Source organism: Heloderma suspectum, chromosome Z (assembly GCF_057233095.1).
Source record: "Heloderma suspectum isolate Gila_16-S chromosome Z, 16-S_ref, whole genome shotgun sequence".
Classification (NCBI taxonomy): Eukaryota; Metazoa; Chordata; class Lepidosauria; order Squamata; family Helodermatidae; genus Heloderma; species Heloderma suspectum.
Genome location: NC_139476.1, coordinates 817,321 through 838,986, shown reverse-complemented (window position 1 = coordinate 838,986; position 21,666 = coordinate 817,321). Strand labels below are relative to the sequence as shown.

At 48.5% G+C, this 21,666-nt stretch overlaps 1 protein-coding gene across 1 annotated transcript in view; it reads right to left on the bottom strand.

Moving 5' to 3' along the window:
- LOC146333445 (guanine nucleotide-binding protein G(I)/G(S)/G(O) subunit gamma-7) overlaps nt 1-21,666 on the bottom strand; it is a 128,383-nt gene that overhangs the window by 88,205 nt on the left and 18,512 nt on the right. Inside the window, exon 2 of the mRNA XM_084826126.1 lies at nt 13,992-14,068. The gene's annotated coding sequence lies outside the window, so the exon portion shown is untranslated. The remainder of the gene's footprint in view (nt 1-13,991; nt 14,069-21,666) is intronic.

The following is a 21,666-nucleotide window of genomic DNA, read 5'->3' as shown; positions in this document are numbered from 1 at the left end:
TTGAAGGGCTGTCCAGTCCAAGTCCAATTTGAAGAGCAGAGAGAGAAGAGCAGGAACCTTGGCAGTGCCCATCCACAGGACGGAACATCTGGACAGCCAGCTGAACAGGTAGGCACACAACTCACCTGGTCTTCCCCACTATGGTGATATGTACTGCATTTCTATTTAAGTTATAGATATTATTTATAACTGCATCGATACATCTGAATTAGCATATGCAAATATGCTCTTTTGTCCTCTTTTGGGGCAACGCTAAGTGGCCACCCTGCTGGTAACAGCTCTGCAGAGCTCTCAGGCAGAGACACACCTTTGGCAGCCCAGGGATTTAACCTGGGATATTATTCACTTTGCACAGCTGCCCTGTCACTCCGCTCTATCTGCTCCCCATTAACAGGCCAGATGAGCTACTTACCCAGAAGGAACTGTGACTCGCCCTGGGCAAGCGGCTACTGCACAGAGAAGACCTCGGGGGCAAGAGAAGAAGGCAAGGAAGCAAAGGCCTCCTCCCAGCAATGCGGGCTTTCCAGAAAAATGCTGAACTGGAAAGTTTTCTACTGCCCCAAGTCGATGGAGATGTGGTTCAGTATATTTAATTGGCTTACAGTTAGTGAGGAAAACTTTAAAAAGCACACCACACTAGTTTCCCATGCTGAATAAATACCTGAAACGGTTTTCCAACGGCGAAACATACTGAAATATTTGATATGTGTGTGTGTGTGTGTGGGGGGGTATTAAAACATGTCTACTCAGAAATTAGCCCATTATTAGACTTACTCCCAGGTAAGTGCGGATAGGACAGCAGCTGTAGGGCGCTATCCTATGCATGTTTAGATAGAAAGAAGGACTACAACTCCCACCATTCCACACCCAACCATGCTGGCTGGGGACTGCTGGGAATGGTAGAGGACTTTTTTTCTGTCTAAACATGTGCAGGATCGTGCCCTTAGTGTGGTTTAAATGTTAAGATTTAAAACAAATTCAAAGCTTTAGTTGGGTTGTTTTTTAAAACTGGGATACTTGTAAATATTTTAATATGTGACAACTTAATAGCATACATTTACTTTGAATTATTTAGATTTTAAAAGGGAGAAAGAAGGTGCTGAAAACCATTAACATGCCCATCTTAGCATGCCTGAAAGGGCTGTGAGTATAAATATTTGTGCTTCCCAAGAAGAAGAGTTAATTACAGCTTTTAGATTTGACTATTACTATATCCATTCCAGTTCCCCCAATTTGACTTCTGCTGCATTCACTCAGGTTACTAAGTAATATTACAAAAGAATGCATTTCTAGAAGCAGGGGAAAAATTCCACAGAAAAAGACAGCAGTGGAAAATCTCTGAAATGGAAAACGTTTCCACCCCATATCACTGAGCACCACATCCCCATCGTGGGGGCTCACTTCCCTCTCAGCTGACAGACAACCCCGAAGAACAAACAGAAAAGCAGATGCGTGGAAGGAGCTCAGCTCTGGCTGCTTTCACAGACTTGAATGGCTCTTGGGAGCCTTTGGGGAAAGAGATGAAGCATCTCAAGCACAAAGCACAGACAGGGCAAGAGGGATGAGCCAATGCCACAATTCGTGGCCATCAAAGGCATTGAGACAGCAGCGGGAAGGCCTGGCACGGAGAAGAGCAGAAAAGCAGAGGTCTAGAACAGGTGAAGGTGTTCCAAATTTATTCCAAATGAGCCCCCTCCCCACCGAAGCAAATGAAGCAGCTGTCATAGGTCCTTGTTGCCTGAATTATGAAGCTCGGAGGATCTGAGAGGTCTCCACAGGACAGGAGCGCAAGCTAAATCGCGCCTCGTCATAGCTAGCTGGCCGCCTTCCCCTACCCACCCCAAATCAATCCCTGACAACTTTCAAGTCTTGCATTATCAGTCGCCCCACAAGTAACAGTGACCTAGTTCACACATAACACTCACCCACAGTTTATTTAACCCGTGGTTAGTTGCCCTACTCAGGGTTTGTCCGGCAGACAATCAAACAAACCATGATTTGTTTTCTCAATCCCTGGGCTGTTTGCTTCCCTCCTCCTTTGCTCGCTTCGTCCCTGTATCCCAAATGCCTTTCCGGTGTTATTGTACCAGCTGTTTTTTTTTACTACGCTTGCCTCTGTAGCCCGGTGAAACAGCCCATGAACAACCCACAGTTCTGGATTCAGATGTCATGACAACCCTGAAGTTCCCAGCCCAACAAGAAAATATGGCTTCTCTTCCTGGACTGTTTGTGGTTAACAAACCATGGCTTGGTAGCGCAGCCCAGTTCGCACATCACAACAACCCAGAATTAAATAAACCATGGGTTAGTATTATGTGTGAACCACGTCAATGTGTCGCCAGATCATAGCACGCGACTGGGCCTTCTCGGTAGTGGCACCCATCCTCTGGAATGCTCTCCCAACGTGTGGTTCAAGAGGCAGATACGGTGGCGAGCTTCCAACTCCTCTTGAAGACGCATCTGTTTACTTGGGCTTTCCCTGACTCGTACGCGACCAAGACACTGTTCCATTCAACTGATCTTCTCATTGCAACGTTCTTAATGTATATATATTTTTGTATTGTTTTTTAACACTGGTTTTTATATTTTATTAGATGGACTGCTGATGTAAATTGCTTAGAAGTTTTAGGATATCAAATGGCATAGAAGCTAAATAAATAAATATAAATATAACGACAGCAAACACCTTCTGCTGGCAGAGAAGAAGGGAGGGAAACAGCCCGGCTTTGAATATGCAGATGCAATAAGAGTCCAGAGCACAGCAGCAGCCTCCTGAGGCAACCTTTCCAGAGCATCACGGGATACCAGCCATATGACAGGTACCATATGACATCCAGGGCTATTTTTAGCCACCCTCATCATCACTTTGCAGTGAGCCAGGAGAGAAGAGAACAATTTCTGCCAAAAAAACGCCCTGTGGGCAACAACATTCCATTAGCGAGCACTCACCCTAATCAGAGGCAAAATAAATCATTACACAAGTTTAACAAAACCCTGACATTACAATATCTCTGCCTGCAATCATGAAGAGGTGGGGAGGAACATGTCCGGGGGGTCGGCGGGGATGCGTTTCCCTTGTCGACTGCAAACTGGCTGCAAGCCATGAATCCATCCCTAAACAAGTCCATCGGGACCTGACAGAGCCGGTCTGATGGGGACTAGAGAGAGGCTGCCAGCAAAGGCAACGGAGCAGACTCAGACGTCAGAGAATTCTTGCTCTGTTGTGTCAAGAGGCCAACATAAAAGGACAACAATACCGCACATAGAACAGCCTTCCCCAACCTCTGGATGCATGTGGACTGCCATTCCCATACTCGCCAGCTTGGGGAATATGGGAATGGCAGTCCACACACATCCAGAGGGCACCGGGTTGGGGAAGGCTCTTACAAGAAGCTAAGAGACTCCCATTTGCCCCAATACTAACCTGAGCGCCACTGCACCACACAGTGTTTTCTTTATTTTAGTTGTCTTTATGGTATTCCTACCCTGCCTTTCTGCCAAGAAAACAGTGCTTGAGGAGGCTAGCAATAGTAAGAGCCAAAATTTAAAATAAAAACTTGGTTATAACAATCATAAAACAAGGACATTAAATAAATACATTAACGAAACGCACACACACAACAATAAAGGAAATACAAACAGCAGCCAACCCGACAGACCAGCTTACATGCCAAAGGCCTGCTTAAAAATAAACATTTCTGCCTATCAAGGAAGGATAACAGAGAGGGACCCAGGCCCAAATCTCTGTTCGGGGCTCAGGGACACAGCTTGACTGAGTGACCTTGGACCAGTCACTCAGTCTCCACCTAACCTCCTGCGAGGGTAAAGGGAGTGGGAGGAGACCATGTCGGCCATCCTGACTCCGTGGGAGGAAACATGGAATCACTCCTGCTACTTCTGATTGTCAGGCTGTGAGCGACAATGCTTTATGTAGTCAAACCATCACCAGCCATGCACAAGAGAGGGGTATCAACAGGGTTTGTTGTCTGTGGCAACGTCCTGTTTTATGATGTTCCTCTAACTTGGGAGTTTTGTAAGTCACCCAGATTAATTGCATTGAAGGGTAGGACACAGGCTTATTAAGAAAGAATAGATAAACACTTATGGCGCTGTTCATTCCACAAGGCAGACGGAAAGCCAAGGACGAGAGAGAGAAGGATGGAAGGCAGGACTGCAGATCCAAGGTTGCCTTGGGATCTGAGCTCACAAAACAAATCACACAAGAGAAAGATACTTTACAAAAAATGTGTGAAATACGTATGACTTTTCCGCTGCCACTGTTCATCAGTACCAAGGACAGAACTTGGCTCCAGGCCGACATGAGCTCCTCATCTGGGGAGGTCAGACTAGAACTGCCCTCAGGTTCAGAGGCAGCGGAGAAGCGAGGCAGCAGCAGCTCCAGGTTTGGGGGGCCCTTGGGCAAGACCCCCTCCCCGGTGAGCCTCCCTTCTCACCCCCATGGTCACCAGCTCCTTCTCCTCCTCACGGCTGCTGCTTGCTTGCCTGCCAGCAGAGAGCCAGGGAGCGGAGGCCATGGCATCTGCTCCTCCTTATCACCACAGCCGCTGTTTGGGCCAGATCAAGAGGCAAGCGAACAAGCAGGCTGCAATGGGGAAGAGGAGGAGAACTCCAGGGGGCTCCTATCAGTGGGCCCCTGCTGGGGTGTGGGCCCTTGGCGCTGCACCAATCCTTGGTGCCACCCCTGAACACAGACCTGGCAGCTGAGAATATAGAGCCTGCAGCTGCGTCGCATGGGGAGATGCTGCCCTCTTGTGGCACGTTCCGCGTGGATCCAGCTCACCACTGAACAGACACCTGAGACCCACAGATTAGTAAGTTCTCTCTTAAAAATAGCCCCTATCTGAGCAAGTGAGGGCGTGCCTCCACAGGGCTATTTCCACCCAGAAGTCTTTGGAATTAGCTCAGTCTACAAGCTTGTATGTCCTCAGAACTACCTTGGTCGTCTTTCCAACTATCACAGGAAACTCAACATTTGGGAGAAGACAGGATCTCCTCTGTAATCAACCAGCAGGCACGGTCCTTGTCAAGGTACATCATTTCTACCTTATCTTCCCTTTTAATCAATCCAAGGAAACAGCAGCCATCTGGACTAGCTGTGGAAGGGTCTGAATTTTCAGCAAAATGTCATCTCTGCAGGCAGAAGGGAATTCAGGGAAGAGCAAAGGACAGTGCTAAGGCCTCGGACTGCTTCGTCTTAATGGGACAGCTATGAAGACAGATTTTGGCATAGTTGGTGGTATTTACTAACCCCCACACCACCCCAGGTTGATGCATACACCCCAGTTTCTCAGCTTGCATTCAAGGGATCGTTTGCACATTTCATGTAATCGCTTCTTTGCCACTTTCCACATCATCAGGGAAACAGGAACCAATATGCAAAGCGGGGGGGGGGGGGGGGGGGAGAAGCCTCCCTCCTGCAGAATGAGGAATGTTTCCTTAGCAATAACAAACAAGGGTTTGATTCATTCACACAGCAAGAATGGACCAGGGAGGCCAAGTCTGTATCCTCCAGCCAGGACATGACATCACACTGCAGTGAAACACCCCCCCAGAATCATAGAATGATAGAATAGTAGGGCTGGAAGGGGCCTACAAAACCATTGAGTCCAGCCCCCTGCTCAGTGCAGGAATCCAAGTCAGAACATCCCTGACAGGTGGCTGTCCAGCTTCATCTTGAATGCCTCCAGTGTGGGGACAGCCCACGATAACGTACATTGTCTCAAAACGCACACACTCCATGGTAATGCTAATGCAAAAACGGGTCCATTTCAGACTGTCTGCTACTGTGTGCATATTTCAAGATGCCTCCAAGGAAAGTTCTTGCTGGGGGCTGGGCGAGGGTGGGGGGAATGGGGGACAGGAATCACTCCATAAAATACTACAGACTTGATTCTATTTTATAAATTTATTCTTGTTTTTTTCATCGGCTTCTTTGGGCACTGTCCTTTGCTACTCGCCTTTCAATCAGAAAAGGAGGTAGGCAAATGAGGAGCAAACAGAAATGTAAGCAATAAAATAACATTTCTGTTATCCACTCCCCAACATCTCCTTCTTCTATTCATAGTAAATTTGTTAAGGTTTGGAACCCCTTTGTTCCTTCACAGAACAATAAATATAAAGATCATGGTGATAGCGCTTGGGTCGAAAGTGATATAACGCAACATACTTGTTAAATTCAAATGTTTTGTTTAGAGACCTTCATATGTTTATTGATCATGGTAGGATTTTTTAAGTGAGTTATATTTTACTCAGATTTTTTTTTACTCTTCATAGAACAGTTGCATCACCTGTTTGCCCTTTACCGTTATATTCATTTTCTGTTAGCCACCTTGAGGCTTCAGCTATAAAAGAAGGATATAAACTTTTAAAATAAAAACAGTGCCATCCCATACATATTTAGACTGGAAAGTGTCCTACAGCTCCCAGCATCCCTAACCAGCCATGCTGGCTGGGGCCTGCGTCTTCTTCTGGAGGCTTCATGGAGAAGCAAGGGCCAAAGGCCCTATAACTGCCACCTACTGACGCCAGATTGGCTCCAGAAGTAACTCACAAACTGCTGGCTAAGTTACCATTGAGCATGAGCCACCAGATGGCAGAGATCACAGAAGACTGGATCGCACAGATCTTAAGGAGAGGTCCTACATCTGCAACAGGAGCTCCCCTATCCCTCAACATGCGGAGAAAGGGCTCCCGTTCTTTTAGGTATTCTACACAATCCCACAGCACGTGATCCATTGTCTCTCATACTCCACAGGTTGCACAAATATCTGAATCCACCTGCCCATTACTGAATAACCTGCTTTGAACTGCACAGTCACCCGTCAATGCTCGAAAGAGACAACCTTGCCGAGCTCGACCAGGCTGATTAAACACTTTAAAGTCTTGCAAATTAAGGCGAAAGGAGAAGACCCTGCAACCAGTACTGCTCCCTTCCCAGGTGTTGTTTTTTTTTTTTTGCCAACTGTGAGTACGCTCCCACAGCAGGCAGCTTTTAATTTCCCTATGAGATAGAGGGACTTGAACATCAATAAAGGTTCTATTTAAAGCCTGCTTTGCTGTACGGTCTGCCATTTCATTCCCAGTAATGCCAGTAGGAGCAGGTATCCAACAAAAGCCAGCCTAAATGCCTGTTAAATGCAATTCTGAGCATAAGGCCCATGTTTCATTTACGAGGTTGTTCTTGCAATCTACACCACCAGATTGAATGGCTACCAACCCAGAAGGGGAATCGGACAAAGCAAGGGCATGGGCTGGATGAACCTCCATAACCCATTCTAGTGCCAAAATAATGGCCACCGATTCAGCGCCGAGCATGAATATATCCCAAGGACATTGTTTTAGCAGCCAGAGCGCCAATTTGGTTAATTCCCATCTCACGAATACTTACATCAACCACAGCGGGAGGCCACATCCAACCATTAGGACTACAATTCCCCATTCTTGGAAACTGTTAAAGTCTTGATATTAGTTAACAGATTAAGGACACTTAACTACATATGGGCTTTTATTTTTAAATTTCTTAGGATCTCCAAACTCCCAATAGTCATCAAAAAGATTACACAAAGGGTCCTCCTGTGGGATATGTAACTTATCCCACAACATTATATCCAGGAATTCACAACGAAGGTCGCTTGGCCATTCTCCACTAGCTCCTTGTAGAACAGTACAAGGAGTAGTAATAAAAGCACCATTAATAATTCTTAATGCCCTTGACTGTACCTTATCTAATTGATGTAGCGAAGTGGGTGAAACAGAGCCAGAAGCCCGGCAACCATAATCCAATAATGGTCAAATACAGGCTCGATAAAACATCAATACAGTTTTCTTATCTGCTCCCAGGTACTTCCAGATATTGTTTTCAGCATATTTATCCTAAGACTACATTTTTTAAGTGTCAAGTCTATGTGTGCTTTCCAAGTTAACTTTTGGTCAAAAATTACTCCTAGAAACTTAGAAATAGGCACTACTTGAAGGAGCATGTAACTTCAAGACGACTAGATAGGCAACCATCCGACGGCAAAAGACCATCCCGACAGTTTTACTAAGGGAAAACTGAAATCCCCAGGAATTTCCTCATTCTTCCACTTTGCTAAGAGCCAAATTTAGTCTAGAAACAACAACCTGCAAAGACCTACTATGAGCCCAGATCACACAATCACCTGCATACATACTAATGTCAACACCACAAGGGAGGACTAGAGGAAGATCGTTAATCATGATATTAAAAAGGGAAGGACTAATGATACTTCCCTGGGGAATACCATTTTCCAAAGGCTGAGCCTCTGATAGTCCAGACCCCACCCTAACTCTCAGTTGACGCCCAAATAAAACATCTCACAACCACCAAAAAATTCTACCTCTCAGACCCGATTGATAAAGCTTGTGTAACAAGCCCTCTTTCCAAACCTTGTCATATGCTTTTTCTATATCCAGAAAGGCTGCTACAAAAAATCCTTTAGTACAAAAGGACTTCCAAATCTCTGTTTCTATGAGAATAATATTATCCATAACATGACTACGCTGAAATCCAGTTTGCTCCAGAGACAGTAAGCCACATTTTTCCATAAAAGCCATCAATCTAGAATCAATCATATGCTGCATCACTTTACATAAACAAGAGGTGAGCGCTATGGGTCTATTGGAAGCCGAATCAGATATGGACTTTCCCAGTTTACCAATGGGGAGCTCAACTGCTTGCTTCCATCTTTTAGGAATCGTACCCTTCCTCCTTGCTTTCGAACTGTGGTGCTGGAGAAGACTCTTACGAGTGCCCTGGACTGCAAGGAGGTCAAATCAGTCCATCCTCAAGGAAATCCACCCTGAGTGCTCATTGGAAGGACAGATAATGAAGCTGAAGCTCCAATATTTTGGCCACCTAATGCGAAGAGAAAACTCTCTGGAAAAGACCCTGATGCTGGGAAAGACTGAAGGCAAAAGGAGAAGGGGACGGCAGAGGATGAGATGGCTAGATAGCATCACGGATGCAATGAATATGAACTTGAGCACGCTCCGGGAGAGAGCGCAGGACAGGAAGGCCTGGCGTGCTATGGTCCATGGGGTCACGAAGAGTCAGACACGACTGAACGACTGAACAACAACCCTTCCTCCAAATTACATTATAAAAAGCCAGGAGAATTCTTTGACATTTACCAGGTAAATGTCGAAGCATTTCATAACATATATCATCTTCCCCAAGGGAAGTATTTCTGCTCTAATTCAAAGCCTTCTCCAATTCCCAAAGAGCAAAATCTATATTCAGTACATCCTCAGTACAAGGGTCCCTATCCATCAAAAGAAGGAGGGGCTGTCTATGTTGGTCTCTGACCAATTATTCCCATCACTAACTTGTTGAAATACTCCTGCGAACAATTCAGCTTTTTGTGAATTGGAAATATAGACCTCTCCATCAAAAGTTAAAGCAAGAATGCCCTTATACTGGCTATAACCCCCTCCCCTCTTCAATTGGTGATACACCAATGATACCAGCATATCCATGATAAGATTGCTGCAAAACGGGTGCCAGCTAGTCCTTTTAACATCCCTTGAAGTTCTTTTAACCAAAGCTCTACAGTGTTTATATTCTACCAGATTTTCTGATGTAAAGGGCTGTCTAACTCTCTGGTATGCTGCATTTCGCATACTAATAACCCTACTACATTCTTCCATCCACCAAGAAACAGCTACATGGGGCCTAGATTTTGGCTTACACTTTGGGATAGCCAGAGGGGCAGCATCTACTAAACCAGAGGTGATTTTATCACAAAAAAACTTCCACATCCCTTATATCAATCAGAGCTTCAAAGATACTTAGACATTTTTCCTGAAAAGTTTCCAGCTGGCTTTATTGACATTCCAATAAGAAATCGAGCTATTATCAACTAATATTGTGACTACTAAAAGCACCACATAGAATCATAGAATAGTAGGGTTGGAAGGGGCCTATAAGACCATCGAGCCCAAGCCCTGCTCAATGCAGGAATCCAGGTCAGAGCATCCCCGACAGGTGGCTGTCCAGCCTCATATAATACAAGGCCCTTTCATTCCAACTAAAACTTGACCCAAACCCTCCACACTCAAAGGAAGGCAGGGATTATAAATATTAACCAACCGTAAAATTCTTGGGTCATTCATTAGAGGAATATCCGCTGATAACACTTCAAAATTTGTATCCAGTACAATCACCGCTACATGAATCAACGTCTCCCGTATACAAGTAGCCACGCCTCCTCCCATGCCAAACTCTCCATCCTTTCGAACAGAGACATAACCCAGCAGCTTAAAATTTAAAGACCGCAACAACCAAGTTTCTTGCATACAAACAGTATCAGGTAAAATCTCTGAAAATGAGAGGAGGTCTTTCAGTTCTTGGCCATGGGCAACTGAACTATGTGCATTCCAGCTCCAAATTTCAAATCCAGCAGAATTGGATCTCAGGGCTACCTAACACCTCACAAATACGCTCCGTAGTTAAGTTTTCCACTCCCAGAAATTTTCCAGCTGCTTTTAAATAATCATCCTTTTCTCGGTCTTCTTTTGGGTTTGAGCTGTGCAATTAATCACCTCTAGTACAAAAGCAACAAAGCGGTCCGTTTTAACCACCAGCAGATCTTTATCAGCAACCCCTCCCTCTGCTGAGAGAGCAGACGAGGACACTGTGGGAACAGAAAGGGGGTAACCACCCCACTCTCCCCTTTCTCCTGCTTCTTATAGCGCCCAACAGCAGTTGCGTAGGACACACCCAGCTTCACTCTCATAGGTTGGATGTCCCAAGATCTCTGGGCAGCTGGACAACATCTAAACATGGGGCCATGAGATCCCCACCGTTACGGCAAGTTGGGGTAGGGGAGCCATCACACAGATGGAATGAATGAGGACCCCCACACTTTCCACATCGTACATTATCCCGACATACCGCAGACACGGGCCCAAAGGCTTGACAACGAAAACAACAAAGGGGGGGAGGGACATATGGCCTAATCCTAAAAGCCTGATATCCAAGCAAGAAATGCTCCGGGAGAGTTTGTCCCTTGATAGAGAAAAGAACAGTGGTTGAGGGAGGAATCTCGCCACCCTGTTTGTACGCAAAATGCTGGAGTAACTATGTCTCCCCACCAAAGCCTTTCTATTATGTGTCTCCGTAACTCCTAAAGGAGTTAGGAGTTGTCCCAAAACAACTCCACGTTTCTCAGCTTGGAAACAAGGAAGTTGACAAGAAATTCTAATCTTCCCTAATGTCCGTAGAAGCAGCAATTTTTCAGCCTGTTCTTTACTCCTGCATTCCACGAACAAGTCTCCACCCTGCATATGATGCGCATGGGCTACATCAGCCACAGCTTTTTTAATCCACCATGCTAATTTAGGGTTCACATCTCACATTCCTCTTGAGTTAGAGACTTCACTACCACAAAAACTAAGATTTCTCCCTTTCCATAGGACAGACAGAGGGAGAAAATACTCTAACAGAATCTCCAGTTTTCTTCCTCTTCACTCGGTACCTCTCCCCTTCTTCCTCCTCACCTCAGTCCTCCGTAGGTCCCTCTGTACTTTGCCCTGACTCGGGCAAAGAGAGGTCCTCCATTCTCCCAGCTATCAATACAAGAATGTTGCAAAAACCACCTGCCCTGCCCCAGGTGCGCGCTCCTCCTACAGCCGTTTTAGTCCCCTCTCTCTCTTCCTCTCTCTCTTTCTCCTGGGGCATGTTGGGCGTTACAGGACTTTTTCCCTGGCTGGGGCATGCTGGGAGTTGTAGGACTTTTTCCTGGTTGGAGCATGCTGGGAGTTGTAGGACTTTTTCCTGGCTGGGGCATGCTGGGAGTTCTAGGATCTTTTTTGGGACTAAACATGCATAGGACTGCACCCTAAAGAGGTAAGGAAGAAGATGCCTTATACCCTGTCAGATCCTTGGTCCATGCAGTTCAGTACTTTCTGCACTGACTGGCAGCAATGGCTCGCCAGGGTTTCAGACAGAGAATGTTCCTTCCCAGGTCTACCTGGAGATGCTGCCAAGGACTGAACCTCGAAATGCCCTCTAAGCACAGTGCCTTGGCCTAGAGCATTCCCCATGTGCCTCAGACCTGCATGCTAGAATAAACGATTAATCCAGAAGGTCACAGCTCTGTGCACCAGAGTCATTCTCCTCCAGAGGGATGGGGTTGTGCCCCACAAAATACATCTCCTCCCCTCGCTGCAGTCCCATTCATTGATCCACAGCTTTCCTGCCCAAAGTCCACAAAAACTGAAATATTCTTTTCAGAAAAGAAGGTGGCAGATGGAGCAAGCAAATTTGGAACTGATCTGTTCTGCAGCTTCTCTTGGAACAGTGGAGGAGCACAGAGGTCCCGACACCCCAACCTATACTCACCCCAACTTGCACTAGCACTTCCCTTAAGATAGCACAGGTCCAATGAATACTCCGTTCTCTTTCCGTATGGTAATGCCAGTGGAAAAATGTGACATATAGGTCCCCCTCCCTTTCACAGTTAGGCAGACACCTCTTCCCCCATTTTCTGGAGTCCCAACATGAGAGTTCTTCAGTGTAATCTAAACATGTATGGGCCTCTCCCTCCCATAGGAGCAGCACCAATCCCACAGAGAGAAAGAAGACCTCCATTTCCACCCCTGGAAATCAAGCATTCATAGCCTAAGAATTGCTTTGCTGGATCGGTCCAGCACCCAAGTACCCACCTTTCTGCTTGGGGTGAGGCAGAGGGACCTCTTAGCAGGATTGGCCACCACAAAGGAAGATGAAACATTTTGTGAAAAAACCACAGAATTTTTGAGTTAAGATCAGGAACGAGGACGGGTGGGGAGGAAGAGAAGATGCGAGCAGCTATTCCTACCTCCACCCCTCAAAAAATGTTACTCCTTCATTTGCTATGTGGCAAGACAAGGTCAATTTTGCTCTCAATCCAACAACACTTCTCTGTCAGATGTTAAAGCGAGCCTTGCATTTAAGTTCTCGACTGGTTGCTCCAGGCGAGCAGGAATTCCGTGTAGGCGAGCAAGTGAGCGAGCTGATGGAGCAGGGATGGATAGCTCTATACCTCCTCTGCGCCAGTTGCCTGAAGAGAGGAGCTCCCTCCTCTGTGCCCAACACAGGAATGCAGAGAGCTTCCACAGGGTCTGGTTCCAGGTGTGAGGGGACAAAGTACATTGATGGGCCCCTCTTCTGTCAGTGTGCTTACCTGGCAAGCGGGGCAGCTGAGCTGCATGGCTGAGGGGGACGCCATTTTAATTTCCAACAATGCTAAGAGTGACGCTACGTGGGGGCACTGAGGAAAACTAAAAGGGTGGATGGAACCAGCCGTCTGGCACTGTTCAGAGGGCCAGGCCAGGAGAAAAGAAGCATGACAGGGGGTCCCAGGGTGAGCACCAGCAGTAGGCCCCATCAGGTGCTGGGGCACTGGCAGTTGCCCAACAATGCTAGGTTCTGATGGTGCCCTGGCTCCCCGTTCCTGCTCTGCCAGCCCACAGCAGGCGAGCCAAATATCTGCACGCGATTCCGCTTGTGTGGGCTTATTTACATGGCTGCAATAAAGGGTGTGGTGGGATTTTTCAAGGAAAGGCAGCACACAAAATTTATCTGTTTTTAGTAGATAAATAATAACACATTGGTGCTTAATGTCACTTTGATCAGCCCACATGGGGGGAAACGACACCCAAGAAAACACAAGGAACGGCCTTTGTGTATTGAAGGTACATGCTGGCTAAAACTAGTTGCTGCCTCTGTGGAGAGTCTTGAAACCCAGGAGGCAATGAAACACAGAGATTGGCCTCCCTCAGAGCTAGCTCGCCCAACCGACTTCATCATCCCTCGGCGTCTCAGTTTCCCTCCTCACCAGTCGCAGCCCAGCATCCTCCTGCTGCCCACTGTTCTCAACCAGGAATGTGCTCAGAGAAATGCACTTCCCCCCCAGGAGTTTCTGGCAATGCCACAGGGCAGATGAGGGTGTGGAGAGTGCAGGCCCTACCTGTTCAGTGGATGGCAAACACCCTCTCGTCAGCCCCGGGTGTTATGTCTGCTCGCGCGCCGCTGAAGTTTGGTTTCCTAAAAAGACAAGAGGGGGGGAAAGGGTAGGAGCAACTGTTACAAGAAGCAATGTGAGCGACTGACTGACTTCAGTGCTGGAGGCCCTGCTCTACAGGCAGAAGGCCCCAGGCTCAATCCCCAGCAGCATCTCCAGTTAGGGCTAGGAAAGAATCCTGCCTGAAATCCTGGAGAGCTGTGGCTGCCAGTCAGTGTTAACAATACTGGGCTAGATGGACCAAGGATCTGACTCAGTATCAGGCAGTTTCCAACATTCCTACTTAAATTAGCCCTTTATTCTGAATCATGAGGACTGGAATATTACTTTATTATTAAGGAAAGAGCTGTGGCTTAGTGGAGGAGTCCCTGCTTTGCATGCAGAAGGTCTCAGGTTCAGTCTCCAGGTAGGACTGGAAAATCTCCTGCCTGAAATCCTGCAGAGCAGTTGCTGCCAGACTCCATTTCAGGCAGTTTCCTATTCACTCAGCAACCCACTGCATGCTCAAAGAAACCACAGAGGCTCCCAGACAGAGGAGGGCTCCCAGTGGTACTACCAGACACCGTGCAGCTATTCTGTTTCTTCCTCCTTAGCCAATGTTTTCCTAGATGGAAGAAGTGGTGGGAAAACATAGAAGGATTAGATACAAATGGAAGCTGATGACCTCCGGACCGCCCATAAAATCCTGTGTTTGAGGCAGGCCAATGGCAGGATAAAAGCCACGTTGGGAAGGACCCAGAGAGAGAGAGAGAGAGAGAGAGAGAGAGAGATTAAGGGTGCCATCCTATGCATGTTTAGGCAGAAAAAGGTCCTATGAATCCCAGCATTCCCCAGCCAGAAAAAAACCCTGCAACTCTCAGCATTCCCCAGCCAGGAAAAAGTCCCACAACTCCCAGCATGGCTGGCTGGCTGGGGAATGCTGGGAATTGTAGGGCTTTTTTCTATCTAAACATGCATAGGATTGCACCTTAATTTCAGAGGAACAGAGGAGTGTCCACTCCTTGCTTGCTCTACCTTCATTCACCACGGCAGCCTTTCCCTCTGGGCTGGTCAGACTACAACTCCCATCATCTCCAACAAGCACGGGGGGTGAGGGGAGTTGTAGGGCACCGGGTCGGACAAGGCAGCGCCCTAGCTTAGTCACACAAATGCACCTTCCTTGGGGTGGGGTGGGGTGTTTACTGTGGTTCTGATTTACTTGTTTGTTTAAAATATTTTGACCCTGCTCTTCAGCCAATACATCTCCCAGAGCAGCTGACATAAAAACAATACAAAAATCCACAAGTCACCACAATTAACGACAAAAGGAAGTCGACCAAATCATCAGATTACCAGGAAGCACTGTGCAGCCAAGCGCAGTGCTCAGTGCTGCGGGCAAGTGGCTCTCGCTGGCAAGCACACGCACGCAAAGGGAACCCACGGCCTGATGTGCCGTGTTTATATGCAGGGCAGGCAGGGGCGAAATCCAGCTAGACCACAAGGGGTCCTGTGCTGCTGCTTCTTTTTTTACAGGGAGCGAGAAAGAAGCAGCAATTCTGAACTGCGGGTGGCACGATTTATTTATTTATTACATTTCCATACCACCCAATTGTCAAAGCTCTCTGGCCAGTTCACAACAATTAAAACCATAACATACAAGTTGATAAAAAACAATGTGAACGTTTAAAACTACAGTATAAAACATAACAATAATTACCAAATAGAAGCTAGAAGCAGTGCAAAGATTTTGAAATGCAATACCAGATTTAAAACAAACTGAAAAACTAAAATGCCTGGGAAAATAAAAAGGTCTTTGCCTGGCACTGAAAAAAAGCACAGTGTAGGCGCCAGGCAAACCTCTCTGGGAAGCTCGTGCCACAACTGGGGTGCCACAGCATGGGACTGATGCACAGGGCAGAGCAGGGTTTTCCAACCACCAACGCGCGCACACACACACACACACACACGGTTGCCAATTCTTGAACCAGACTATATAGCTGGCCCTTTAACACCAGCCAAAGATGCCTCAGTCCTGTTTTACATCCATGGGAGAGAATTAAGCCACACAGACCAGCAGCAGGTAGAAGGCAGGTCTTCAAATGTTTGGGACTACAACTCCCATCAGCCCCTGCCAGCATGGCCAATGGTCAGGAATGTTGGGAGTTGAAGCCCAACCATTTGGAGATCTACCTTCTGCCCACTCCTGGTCAATGTGGCTGAATTCCCTCCCATGGACGTAAAACGGGACTGAGGCGTCTTCAGCTGGATTGTACAGCACAGACAGGCGCTCCAACTCCAGCACTAATCAGAATGCACCAAGTGTCTGGTGAGGAAGAGACCAGAAGCGCGGGGGGGGGGGGGATACGATGCAGCCCCCTTCATATTAGCAAAGCTGGCAATTAATTTTTGGTAGCGTGTTCAGTATGAAGCCAAGGGAACACAACGGGGAAAGCTGAGTCCTCCATCAGCTCTCCCAGAGACGACGTCACGCTTACACGAGACCAAAGCGGAGCTGGGGAGACGCATGCACACCTCCGTCCGGCCTCACCCCAGCCTCCCTCACAGGGTCATTGCACGGATTAAATGTGGGTGAAGCCGCCCTTCCGTTCCTCGGAAGAAGGGCAAGATGCAAGCACCTGTTCCAGAAGATGATGCCACGGGAACAGCCGTGCATAAAACAGCACCGTGGGGTAATGGGCTGCAAGGGAATCAGCATAGCCGTGATTTATTCATGTTCTGTTTAGGCTTCTCATTAATAAACAAGCACCAGACTCTGGGGAGATAGGAGTGCCAATGGCTCTCACCTTAGCTTAGCTTTCCCCAAGCCTGATGTTTTGGACTACAACTCCCAGCATTCTTGACCACTGGCTGGGGCTGATGGGAGCACCAGGATGGCGATGCTTGGCCTCTGTTGTTCATGCGCTCAGGGATCTGGCAGGCAGCAGCAGCCAAGAGCAGGAAGAAAGGATAAACAGCCTGGAACGAGCACAAGGATGGAAGTCAGGGGCCCCTTGGGCTCCGGCTGGCTTGAGGAGCCAAGCAAGCAAGAAAGGTGTCAAGAGGCAAGCAGGCTGAAGGGTGAGGGCAGGGTCAGCAGCTGGCACAGACCCCAAGGGAGGAAGAGGACAAGAGAGGAAAACAGGCCAAGGCGAAAGGAGGAGACAATTAAGGGTGGCGGTAGAAAGGGATCACACAAGGACAAGGAAAGCTGTTGGCTGCAGGGGGGGAGCAGAGTTGTACAATGGTGGCTGAGAAACAGAGACTGGGTAACCCCAAAAGGATCCAAAGCAGAGCTTGGAGGAAGAACAGAGCCAAAGCAAGCAGGTAGGCAGGCAGGCAGGAAGAAGAGAGAGCAGGAGACAGAGACAGAGACAGAGACAGAGACAGGGAAGGAAGGAAGGAAGGAGCAAGCAAGCAAGCAAGCAAGCAAGCAAGCAAGCAAGCAAAAAAGAAAGAAAGAAAGAAAGAAAGAAAGAAAGAAAGAAAGAAAGAAAGAAGTGAGCGAGTAAGAGAGCGAGCAAGGGCTGAGGAAAAGATGTGATGGGTCAGAGACTAACTCCAGACAGGATGATGAGCGTTGCCACTTCCCCATCCACCTAAAAGGTTCCTGTGCCTTGAAAAGCTTCATGCCTGGCAGAAAAGCCAACAGGCAGCTCCCCCATCCTGGGGAAGCAGCAGAGTGCCGTCTGTCACAGGAGCCAAGAAAAAAGACGCAAGTGATGCTATACAGGGCTGAGGACCATAGATGGGCCAGCAGGGTGACCAGCAGCCCACTTCTCTTCTCCAGCCTTGCTCTTGTGCCTTTCACAACAGCCTGTTGCGAAGAAATTAAGCCAGAGAAATGTCTCCTCTCTCAGGAGAGCTGAGGACCAGGAAAATCCCCATTCTTTCCTGTCAGGCAGGCCCACGGTTCAAGGCAGAAGAGGAGGGGCACAGCCAGAAACTGAGAAGGCACCCCCCCCTCAACTTGCCTGCCCCCAGCCCAGCTTTTCTGCTTGGAGCACGGTTGTCTTCCCCTCCCAGCATGGCTTGAACACCCTTAAAAGCGGCAGAAGGGGCCCGGAAGGGGAGCAGCATTTCCCAGCCGAGAGATGCAGCGAGAAGGAAAGATTCGCCCTGCTAAAAGCAAATGGAAAAAAGGATAAATGGTGGTTTGGGAAGCTGAAGAGGTGTGGGTCCAAGAGAGAGAGAAGGGGGGTCCAAGAGAGAGAGAAGGGGGGTCCAAGAGAGAGAGAAGGGGGGTCCCAGACCTTGAAGAGGAAAGCCCACCAGCTGCAGGTTCTCCTGTCATGGACATCAGGAGACCCACGCTGGATCAGACCACAGTCAATCCTGCCCAGCATTCTGATCCCAAGGTGGCCGGCCGGCCAGCTGCCCCCATGGGAACCCCACAAGCAGGGCATGAGCACAGTTAGAGCCCCCTTCTGCTTGCGCACCCCAGTATACTGCCTTTGATCCTCCCCCTTTTAAAGCCATCACCAGATGTCGTGGTGGCGAATTCCACAGCTTAACCCTGCGCTATGTGAAGAAGCCCTTCCTTTTGTCTGTCCAAATCTCTCCCCACCGCAGGCTTCCCTGAATGACCCCACTGGGTTCTAGTATGAAGAGAGAGGGAGACATTTTTATCTATTTCTATCCTGTGCCCCCTTATTGGCCTTTTCTCTAAGCCAAATAGCCCCGCCTGTCTTCATAGGGGAGTTGGTCCAGCCCCCTGATCTTTGGGGTTTGCCCTCTTATCCTGCCCCCCTGGTCACATTCGCCCTTCCTTCCGCACAACTCTGGACAGGTTCGGCAATCCCCCTCAAGGCCTGCACTAGGGAAGGGATGCGAACTCGACAGCCATGGAGAAGGGGGCAAGGCAAACCCTGAGCCAGGCTGTGTCAGGGACACGCACACACCATGCTGGGTTCCCTCTGCAAAAGGCTGCTACGGCTGGCAGGGCTATGGGTCTGGCTCAAGCTGAGAGGCCCACAGATCATGGCTGCTGAGGGCTGGCAAAGCAGAGGTGGAAGTGGAGACCTAGACACCAGCTAGCTCTTTCTGGGGCTCTGGTTGTACTTTATTGCCATGTTTTCCACGCAAACCCCTCCCCAGGCCAGCAATAAAGCTTCCCAAGGCTTGGATTCTCCCCATGCTCACAGGCCCCAGAGTCTCGCTCAGAGGACGCAGCGAAATATTTCAGAGGCCTGTTGTCTTTCTGCAAACGGACCCTGGGGCAGCAGGAGTAAAAGCCACGTTTGGATTCCGAAGTGGTCCCTTCCTAGCCACTTCCCACAGGCTTTTCCATCACCGGCATCTTCTCAACCCACTCACTCAGCCACCCACCCTGGCTGGGAACCTCTGATTGATGCAGCTCAACAGCTCTTTTATTTATGGCTCCGCCGGGCAGTCTTAATGGCGACCGATTAGGAAAGGAAGAAGGGGGAAATTATAGACACAGAAAGATTGCAAAAAAACCCGAAAAACACTTTTATGTCCCTGTTGAAAGTAAAATGCTCATCCGCCACCTCAGAGATGCGGCCGGTGAGATATCCTGAAATACTAGATGTGCAGAAGGGAGGCAGATGTGATCCAAAGGATCATTAGTGATCATGAGGGAGGGAGAGAAAGAGAGAGCAGGATGCTTACTCCCGCTTGCTAGGGCTCTTTTCCCTGTTTCCACTGCAGAGGTAAAAGTTTCTCAGGAACAATATCAAAAGGAGTCAAGTATCACGCAGGAGGGAACCAGCTGTAGTTCGTGGAGTGAGGGAGGAAGGGAGGATGGGAACAGGCGATGGCTCTGCGGCCACAGAAACAAGGCAAATATGGGTGCTGGCCAGTTCTGCTAGCGCCTCTGTGGGCAACTCCATTCCACCCAGATAAGGCCAACAGCTCCCAGCTCAAACGCCATTCCTTTGATTTCCTTTGCTTTGGGGAACACGATTACCCACTGCCACCATTTCACCCATTCCCTTGGAACAAGTGCCTAGTTCTCAGTGAGGCAGTCAATGGGTGCTTCCTGGGCCACAGACGGAGGTTCCCTTCTGTTTAAGAATAATAAATCCTGCCCATGGAAAATGAGGCATCCTGGCAGGGAGAAAGCTGGGCTGGGCATAGGGAACATTCAGCCGTGCTCTCCACTAACCTTCCTCCACTTACACCAATTGAGAAGAACGTACGAAGAGCCCAGCTGGATCTGACCCAGGGTCCATCTAGTCCAGCATTCTGCTCACACAGTGGCCAACCAGCTGCCCACGGGAAACCCACAAGCAGGGCATGAACGCAACAGCACCCTCCCATGTTCCCCAGCAGCTGTACATAGCTATACTGCCTCTGATACTAGAGGTAGCACAGAGCCACCAGGACTAGTAGCCATTGAGAGCCTTCTCCTCCTACACGAGATGACGCTTGGGAACCTAGGAAGCTGCCTGACGTAGAGTCACCCTCTGAGTCCCTCCAGCCCAGTATTGTTGACACTGATGGGCAGCAGCGGCACTCCAGGGCCTCAGACAGGGGCCCTTCCAAGCCCTACCTGGAGATGCTGTTGGGGATTGAGCCGGAGACCTTCTGCATGCAAAGCAGAGGCTCTACCACTGAGCCACAGACCTTCCCTTGATAATACTGTAAGATTCCAGGCCTCATGGTTCTGAATTCAAGGGCTGATTTTAAGTAGGAACATCGGAAGCTGCCTTATCCAGAGTTAGACCCCTGGCCCATCAAGCCCAGCACTGCCAACACTGACTGGCAGCAGCAGCCAGGGGCTCTACCCCTAAGCTATGGTCCCCTCCCCTAAGAGTGGTTCAGGGAATTTAAATCAAAGAAGGTTAAATCAAGTTCCTCATTATTGTAATTGACATATTTTTCTGTGTAAGCGTGCGTATGGATTGAGCTCTGGCCCAATGAGGTTCGTTCCCAACTTAATGAAGAAATGTCGCCCCTGCCTCCAGGCCTGGTACAGAGCCATGGGCTGCTCTCACCCACATGGATGTGCCTGGCCCTGCACATGGGCCAAGAGGGAGCCAGTTAGGGGCAAAGACCACCCTAAAACAGCTCTCCCAATCCTCCACACTGCATCAAAGTTCCTTTGGGACTCCACTCCCTTTGTCGACCACCCACCCGCACGTTTGCCTTTTTGGCAAACTTCTTCCCCTGCATTTTTGGGCATCTCACATGGAGGAACAGGATGATAAAATGACACCCAGATAGAGAGAGAGGGCCCAAGAAAGAGAGAGCACACTGAGCGCTAAAGGGTGGGGCGACAAGCAGAAGCATCCGGTGCTGGCAAAGAGCTTTCTGAGGATGCCCACAGCAGATGCGGGGCTGCCGCTTAATAAGATGACAATGTCAGATTATGGACTAAGAAAGCTAATATTTAGAAAAGGAGACTAAAGATGGGTCTCAGCCAATCCAATTTTGCAAAACAAGCCGTGTCTCCCCGCAAAGAGGGAGCGCAGCCCCGCAGCCGATCAACGCGAGGCACGGATCGCAAGCTATGGGCCCAGCTCCTCCTCCTCTAAATTAAAATATTGTGTTTTCCAGACTCTGAACTGACAAAAGAAGCTTTTATTTATAAACCCCCAACAGCTCCCAACAAACAGACAAAGCTTAGACAGGGACAAAAAGCCACTATCCCAAGAGCGGAGGAAGCCTCTCCTGCCCAACC